The sequence below is a fragment of the Lepisosteus oculatus genome, chromosome 7 (genome assembly GCF_040954835.1).
Source record: "Lepisosteus oculatus isolate fLepOcu1 chromosome 7, fLepOcu1.hap2, whole genome shotgun sequence".
Classification (NCBI taxonomy): Eukaryota; Metazoa; Chordata; class Actinopteri; order Semionotiformes; family Lepisosteidae; genus Lepisosteus; species Lepisosteus oculatus.
In genome coordinates, this window is record NC_090702.1 from 1,516,368 (window position 1) to 1,525,073 (window position 8,706).

Below are 8,706 nucleotides of genomic sequence, written 5' to 3' on the forward strand. Positions count from 1 at the left end.
CTCCAGTACATGAACACTGCACTGAGAGAGAAGGGGGTTAATACACACACTGACTGGACACTCCAGTACATGAACACTGCACTGAGAGAGAGAGGGGTTAATACAGACACACTGACTGGACACTCCAGTACATGAACACTGCACTGAGAGAGAAGGGGGTTAATACACACACTGACTGGACACTCCAGTACATTATCACTGCACTGAGAGAGAGAGGGGTTCATACAGACACACTGACTGGACACTCCAGTACATTAACACTGCACTGAGAGAGAGAGAGGGGTTCATACAGACACACTGACTGGACACTCCAGTACATTAACACTGAGAGAGAGAGGGGTTCATACACACACACTGACTGGACACTCCAGTACATGAACACTGCACTGAGAGAGAGACGAAAACGGGTTAATACACACACACTACAGTACCCTGTCTCAGTTTTGATCTATACTCCTCTACCTCCCCATCTCCATTTCTCTGTATCTCTTTACCCCCCCTGTTCCATCCTATACCCATCGCTCTGTGCCAGGGGATGTAAAGCGCATTTAGTCAAATTTGGGTGTTGCCTCCCCTCAGTCTGAATGCGTAAAGAGCAGCTGACTAAGCTTCCCAGGGGCTGCTTGAGATGAAACACTGACAGGCAAATTGCTCCCCGAAACACACAGACTCTCACACAGACACGCACCCTGAGACACTGAGACACAAGGACACGCACCCTGAGACACAAGGACACGCACACTGAGACACAAGGACACGCACACTGAGACACAAGGACATGCACCCTGAGATACAAGGACACACACACTGAGACACAAGGACACGCACCCTGAGATACTGAGACACGAGGACACCCACACTGAGATACTGAGACACAAGGACACAATGACATGCACCATGAGATACAAGGACACACACACTGAGACACAAGGACACGCACCCTGAGATACTGAGACACGAGGACACCCACACTGAGATACTGAGACACAAGGACACAAGGACATGCACCATGAGATACAAGGACACACACACTGAGACACAAGGACATGCACCCTGAGATACAAGGACACACACACTGAGACACAAGGACACGCACCCTGAGATACTGAGACACGAGGACACCCACACTGAGATACTGAGACACAAGGACACAAGGACATGCACCATGAGATACAAGGACACACACACTGAGACACAAGGACATGCACCCTGAGACACAAGGACACGCACCCTGAGATACTGAGACACGAGGACACCCACACTGAGATACTGAGACACAAGGACACAAGGACATGCACCATGAGATACAAGGACACACACACTGAGACACAAGGACACAAGGACATGCACCATGAGATACAAGGACACACACACTGAGACACAAGGACATGCACCCTGAGATACAAGGACACACACACTGAGACACAAGGACACGCACCCTGAGATACTGAGACACGAGGACACCCACACTGAGATACTGAGACACAAGGACACAAGGACACACACACTGAGACACAAGGACATGCACCCTGAGATACAAGGACACACACACTGAGACACAAGGACACGCACCCTGAGACACTGAGACACAAGGACACTCACACTGAGACAAAGAACACGCACCCTGAGACACTGAGACACAAGGACATGCACCCCGAGACACTGAGACAGAAGGACATGCACCCCGAGACACTGAGACAGAAGGACATGCACCCCGAGAGACAGACATACGGCTGTGCGCAGTGACACGTGCACAGGTAGACGCACGCACCTCCCTCCGAGACACAGATGCACACCGAGAGACGCAACATAGAGACTCAGAGGTCTCTGTACTTCTCTCAGCGACTCTACACCACAGAGTCATGCTCTCCATATGTCTCCCATCTGTCCCCTCTGACTGGGAGCCCACACCATCTCCTGCAATGACATGCTACTGGGGCTGGAATTGTACTACTGGTGGCCACGCGTAGATAATCCTTACAATTTTAACTCTATGCCACACACGTGAATAGATTGAGGGCTTTCTCAATTTCTTTAGTAACACAGAGAGCTGTTACTGTACATAACACTAGATCTATTCACCTGAGCTGTTAACAGGCACAGAAAAACATTTGATTATATTCAAAACCTAAAACATCTGAAAAGTGCAAAACTGTCTCAAGTAGCAAATGTATATTTTTCTGTTCGTGTGAGCTGCTGAAATTTCTGAAGTTGTTCCTGCTTTCGGAAGAGCAAGACCCACAAAACATCTTATAAACTGCATCTATAATCAATCTGACGGGTGTCTCCCCTTATATGAGGGGAAAAAATAAAATATCTTCAGGACACGGGTCCATAGCAACAATGTGTAGCACATTGTGAAACAGTGTTTCGCTGCTATCAGAAGAATTGTGCTCCCTACGTACTCCATCCTCTAGAAACATTACATATCTCGCACCTGTTAGGAAAAAGGTTGGTCTTAGAAACTCCAGTTACGCTGTCACACTACAGACTGACCATATGGATACGCTAACACACTGCAGAATGACCATATGGATACGCTAACAAACTGCAGAATGGCCATATGGCCACACTGACACAGTGCAGATTGGCCAAGGGTGATGCAGACTCCGGGGTGACCATATGGCCACACTGACACACTGCAGATTGGCCAAGGGTGATGCAGACTCCGGGGTGATCATATGGCCACACTGACACACTGCAGATTGGCCAAGGGTGACGCAGACTCTGGGGTGACCATATGGCCGCGCTGACACAGTGCAGATTGGCCAAGGCTGACGCAGACTCTGGGGTGACCATATGGCCACACTGACACACTGCAGATTGGCCAAGGGTGACACAGACTCTGGGGTGACCACACGGCTGCGCTGACACACTGCAGATTGGCCAAGGGTGACACAGACTCTGGGGTGACCACACGGCTGCGCTGACACACTGCAAGGTGACTGTGGCTACACTGGGACAGCTTAGCACACTGCAAGTTGACAATACAGCCGCACCGACTCAATTTGCGGTGCCCATATTACCACACTGACCCACTGTAGGGTGACCATGTGGCTATGCTGACCCACTGTAGGGTGACCATGTGGCTACAGTGACAGACTGACACAATTTCAAGTGAGCACTTGACCAGACCCAGACCCCGAGTTTGTGGCCAAATAATCTTATTTCGGAGGTGCCCGCTCCAAGCAGCGACGGCCACCCTAAACGTGTGCCAACCACCGAACTCACGTGATTCAGGGGGACGATGCTGCTGTCTGCCCCCGTAGGGAAGAAGGACCCCCCGACAGATCTGTACCGCTCGGCAGAGACGCCGTCTTCCACAGTAACTTGGAGGAGACGAAAACGAACACAGCGTCTCGGCTGTGGAGCCGTCTTCGGGCGTCATCGCCCCAGGAAGGGTCCCCAGGCGAACTGCTGCGTTTCTTCTCTCATCGTTTCAGCCCTGGAATCAGCCTTCCCTTGCTCCCTCACCGCCTCCGCCTGCCGACACAGAGAGAGAGAGAGAGGGTGATGACGGGTGGGGTCTGGCGCTCTGGGCACAGGCCCGATGAAGTGGCCAGTGGCCAGTGGCCGTGGGAGGTCAGCCTCGAGCAGCGGCAGCGGTCGGCGGGAGGCCAGCGGGTGCCGGCCCCTGGCGTCTGCCCTTCGCGGACGTTTAGTCGGGTTCATCGACCCCCCCACCCCCACCCCAGAGACGGAGAGAGCAGGGCCTGCCGCTACCAGGGAAGGGTGTTCGGGGCCGGCCTGCGTCACCCCCTCCCCCACCCCGGTCATACTGTCCATCCCGCCCGCCCGCCCGCTCGTCGTGGTCAACACCGTTTCCGAGACGTCCGCCTTCACCTCGCCACCCCCCCTTTCCTTCTTCTCCGTCTTCTCCCCCGTCCTCGCTCCCCTCCTGCTCTGCCTCTGCGGTCCTCCCGGTCCGGGCCTCTCGGCCCCCTTTGCGCGGGACTCTTTCTGGAAAGTTCTTCCTCTCCCGCCTGCTGTCCCGTTCTCCGTTCCCCTCCCCCCAACCCCACTTTTCTGTCCCCCTTCACCCTTTTCGAGGTCCCCCTCCCTCCTTGCTCACTTTGCCGCCTCTCCTCCTGCCCTCCCCCCCCCGTTCGCCCTTCTCTGTCTCGTTTTTCGAGTCCTGTTTTTTTCATTCGCCTTCTCCTCCGGGCAGGCTTCTCGATTTCTGTTTCTGTGTGCCGCACACACCTAGCAACCCCCACCACACCCCCCCACACCCCACGCCCAAAGCCACACCCTCCTCCTCCGACTCCCTCCCCCCCTCCCTCCCTCACACCTCTTCAAAAGCAGCAGGGGGACAGGCTGGGGTGCCCACTGCCCCTTAGAGGAGAGACGGAGCGAGACAGAGCCCATCGGCCGACGCGGACCCAGAGCAGCAGAGCCATCAGAAGACTCTTCGACCGGGCAGGGGAAACCGATCAGCGCCGATACCCTCTCTGTCGGGCTCGGGCCAGAGGGGAGAGATGGGGTGCCCTCGTTTCTTCCTCCTTATGTTTGTCCTCATGGACGCGGTGAGAACTCCCACCGCGCTGGTTGTGAGAGGTAAGGCTTCCCGACGCTCATTTCCAGCTCCGAGCCCACCCAAACGCCGCCTTCCCAGCAGCCTCTTCCTCTCCTCCGCTGTCCGGACGGACGGGGGGGGATCCCGGTTTTCGAGTCGCAGACGAGCTCCTCTTGTTTCTTTACGGGACTGTGCAATCCTGATGTGACAGCCAGGCAGGATGTCATCCTGGGTTAACCGAGTCTTCAAGACGTGCGGCGAAAGGCGCTATAGGCCATAAAATCATCATTATTATTATTATTATTATTATTCATTGTTATGCGTGTTGTGTCTGAGCAAAATTTCAGCCCTGACATCAAATAACATTCAACTTATGATGGATTCTATTTGTTTTAGCTTTGTTCAAACTCTCTGCTAAGAGCTGGATTGAACCGCAGAGCAGTGATTCAAGTGGGTTCTCGTCTCTAGTACACCAATGTGTGACCTTCCCCTCTAGCTGGGCTTCCAGGCTGGTTCCTGGGACATGCAGAGAGCCTGCTTCACCAGGCGCATGTGCTGGACGGGAAAATGAATTGAAAATCCACTTCCTTTTCAAACAGGGGGACTCAAACACTGACTTAAGACACCCAGGGCGATAAAAAGATCTTTCACTACGGATTCTTTTAACTGTTTAAAGTGTGTAATATAGGATAGCAAAACAAGCAAAATCGTGGTTAAAAACTTAGAAAAGGGCAGGAAATCTAGGTAAGGTCATGGTAAAAGAATAGTAAAGCCCATTGAGATCCATGAACAAAACACAATGTAATGTTGTAAAGCACAGTAAGATCATGGTAAAAGCACAGTGAGATAACCGAGTGTTAAAGGTGAGATCGCAGGGTTAAAATGAATGGTAAGATCACTGTGCATAGTGCAATATCAGTGTTCATGGTGTTATCTCACTGTTAATGTGTCATCTTGGTGTTCATGATGAGATCACAGTGTTAACGCTGATATCTCACCGTTAGTAGTGCAATGTCAGTGTTCATGGTAAAATCACAGTTTTAATGGCAATATCTTACTGTCAATAGTGCGATCACAATAGTGTGGAGATCACAGTGTTAATGGTGGTATCTTGGTGTTAATAGTGCATTCTTAGTGTTTGTGGTAAAATCACAGTGTTACTGACAATATCTCAGATAACTTAATAGTGGAACCTCAGTGGTCACAGTAAGATCACAAGTCTTGATGGCGTGATCTCAGTGTTCTTGGTGAGATCACTGTCTTAATGGCGATATCGCACTGTTAACGGTGTGATCTCAGTGTTCGTGGCGAGCTCACAGTCTTAATGGCGATATCGCACTGTTAACAGTGTGATCTCAGTGTTCTTGGTGAGATCACTGTCTTAATGGCGATATCGCACTGTTAACAGTGTGATCTCAGTGTTCATGGTGAGTTCACAGTCTTAATGGCGATATCGCACTGTTAACAGTGTGATCTCAGTGTTCGTGGTGAGTTCACAGTCTTAACGGCGATATCGCACTGTTAACGGTGTGATCTCAGTGTTCGTGGCGAGCTCACAGTCTTAACGGTGATATCGCACTGTTAACGGTGTGATCTCAGTGTTCGTGGCGAGCTCACAGTCTTAACGGCGATATCGCACTGTTAACGGTGTGATCTCAGTGTTCGTGGTAAGTTCAAAGTCTTAATGGCGATATCGCACTGTTAACGGTGTGATCTCAGTGTTCGTGGTGAGCTCACAGTCTTAACGGCGATATCGCACTGTTAACGGTGTGATCTCAGTGTTCGTGGTAAGTTCAAAGTCTTAATGGCGATATCGCACTGTTAACAGTGTGATCTCAGTGTTCGTGGCGAGCTCACAGTCTTAACGGCGATATCGCACTGCTAACGGTGTGATCTCAGTGTTCGTGGTAAGTTCAAAGTCTTAATGGCGATATCGCACTGTTAATAATGTCACATTGGTAATGGTAATGGCACACTGAAATGACTTGTACCCAAAGCCAATAGTTTCTATTAGGAGGTTCACTTTGATAAAGATGACATATCTAAAAGTGTAAGATGGAACAGAGACGTGCAAGAAAACATAAAGACAGAGAGTTGTTTTCCAAATTAAAGAGGTAGGAATGAACCCCGCGAGGACTGATTGAGGAGATGAAGTGCCAAGTGCCTTCAAACACGTCATTTGCATAGCAAGCATTTGCCTGGGTGAGCCTCCGGAGAGACTGGCTCTGAGCCTGCGTCCTCCCACACCTTTTGAAATCTGTATTCAAATGCTCCAGCAAATGCCCAATTTGCCTATCTCGGAGAGCTCTGCATACCCTTTCACATTCCAGTTCTTGGATGCGTGCGAGTGAGACGGGGGGGGGGGGGGGGGGGTCTGGGAGGAGAGTGGGGGCAGGAGAAGGTTGGGGGACAGGGGCAGGTGACAGAGGAAAGGGAGCACAGAGAGACGGGGAAAGAACTTTTTGGAGTTTCATGCAATTCCCTCTCTAAATGTATCTCGCCCGTCATCCTTGAAAATAGTGTTAAACTCATAACGGTACGCATCTAACACACAGTGTAACACGATCACCTGACAACCTAACAACATCAGAATTACTGGACATGGCCTCAGTGAGACTTGCTGGGGCTCGTAAGCTCTGCTGCTGCTGCCCGTTTCTGTTGTCGGACAGCAACCGAAACCTGAGCTGTTCCTCTATCATCGGGTTCTTGAGAATGGCCCCCCCCCAGTCTCATCCTGTTATCTCGATGCCGCTGTGTTTAGCGCATGTCTGAACTCAAACGCGGCCAATTCAGAGACGCCTGCTGGCCTAGCCTGCCAGCTGGGCCGCCCGGAGAAGACCAGTCCCACTCCTCACCAGACTACGGACTGGATAACAAAACAGAACAGTGCCACTGGTGCGCTTTCCTTTTCTGTTCCCACCCTTTTGACTGTTGCTGTCCGACTTTTGCTCCATTGAGGCTCCACTTGTTCTGTTTACTCCTCGCGTGTGGACGAATCCAGGTGGCTTAAATCTGTTTATCTGCCTTTACTTTCTAGGACAGCGTCCTGGACTGATCAGAAAAAGAGCCTTGGAAGACAACAAAGAACAATCTGTGCTGAATGCTGGCTTAGGGGCTGGAAAGACAGGTGAAGTCTCTCTAGGGGGTAAAGGACACTGGTCTGGACACTCAGGTGAAAACTCTCTAGGAGGTAAAGGACAGTGGTCTGGACACTCAGGTGAAGTCTCTCTAGGGGGTAAAGGACACTGGTCTGGACACTCAGGTGAAGTCTCTCTAGGAAGTAAAGGACAGTGGTCTGGACACTCAGGTGAAAACTCTCTAGGGGGTAAAGGACAGTGGTCTGGACACTCAGGTGAAGTCTCTCTAGGGGGTAAAGGACAGTGGTCTGGACACTCAGGTGAAGTCTCTCTAGGGGGTAAAGGACAAGGGGCTGGACAGACTGTAGGAGGTAAAGGACAGTGGTTTGGACACTCAGGTGAAAACTCTCTAGGAAGTAAAGGACAGTGGTCTGGACACTCAGGTGAAGTCTCTCTAGGGGGTAAAGAACAGTGGTCTGGACACTCAGGTAAAGTCTCTCTAGGAAGTAAAGGACAGTGGTCTGGACACTCAGGTGAAGTCTCTCTAGGGGGTAAAGAACAGTGGTCTGGACAGTCAGGTAAAGTCTCTCTAGGAAGTAAAGGACAGTGGTCTGGACACTCAGGTGAAGTCTCTCTAGGGGGTAAAGGACAAGGGGCTGGACTGACTGTAGGAGGTAAAGGACAGTGGTCTGGACACTCAGGTGAAAACTCTCTAGGAGGTAAAGGACAATGGTCTGGACACTCAGGTGAAAACTCTCTAGGAGGTAAAGGACAGTGGTCTGGACACTCAGGTGAAAACTCTCTAGGAGGTAAAGGACAGTGGTCTGGACACTCAGGTAAAGTCTCTCTAGGGGGTAAAGGACAGTGGTCTGGACACTCAGGTGAAAACTCTCTAGGGGGTAAAGGACAGTGGTCTGGACACTCAGGTGAAAACTCTCTAGGAGGTAAAGGACAGTGGTCTGGACACTCAGGTGAAAACTCTCTAGGAGGTAAAGGACAGTGGTCTGGACACTCAGGTAAAGTCTCTCTAGGGGGTAAAGGACAGTGGTCTGGACACTCAGGTGAAAACTCTCTAGGGGGTAAAGGACAGTGGTCTGGACACTCAGGTGAAAA

At 51.1% G+C, this 8,706-nt stretch overlaps 1 long non-coding RNA gene across 1 annotated transcript in view; it reads right to left on the reverse strand.

The window, feature by feature from the left end:
* Nucleotides 1-400: 400 nt before the first annotated feature.
* Nucleotides 401-8,706, reverse strand: part of LOC138240746 (uncharacterized) — a 33,892-nt gene continuing 25,586 nt past the window's right edge. Inside the window, exons 2-3 of the long non-coding RNA XR_011189990.1 lie at nucleotides 4,292-4,783; nucleotides 401-3,483 (exon numbers count right to left, since the gene is read on the reverse strand). This is a non-coding gene — a long non-coding RNA (uncharacterized lncRNA). The remainder of the gene's footprint in view (nucleotides 3,484-4,291; nucleotides 4,784-8,706) is intronic.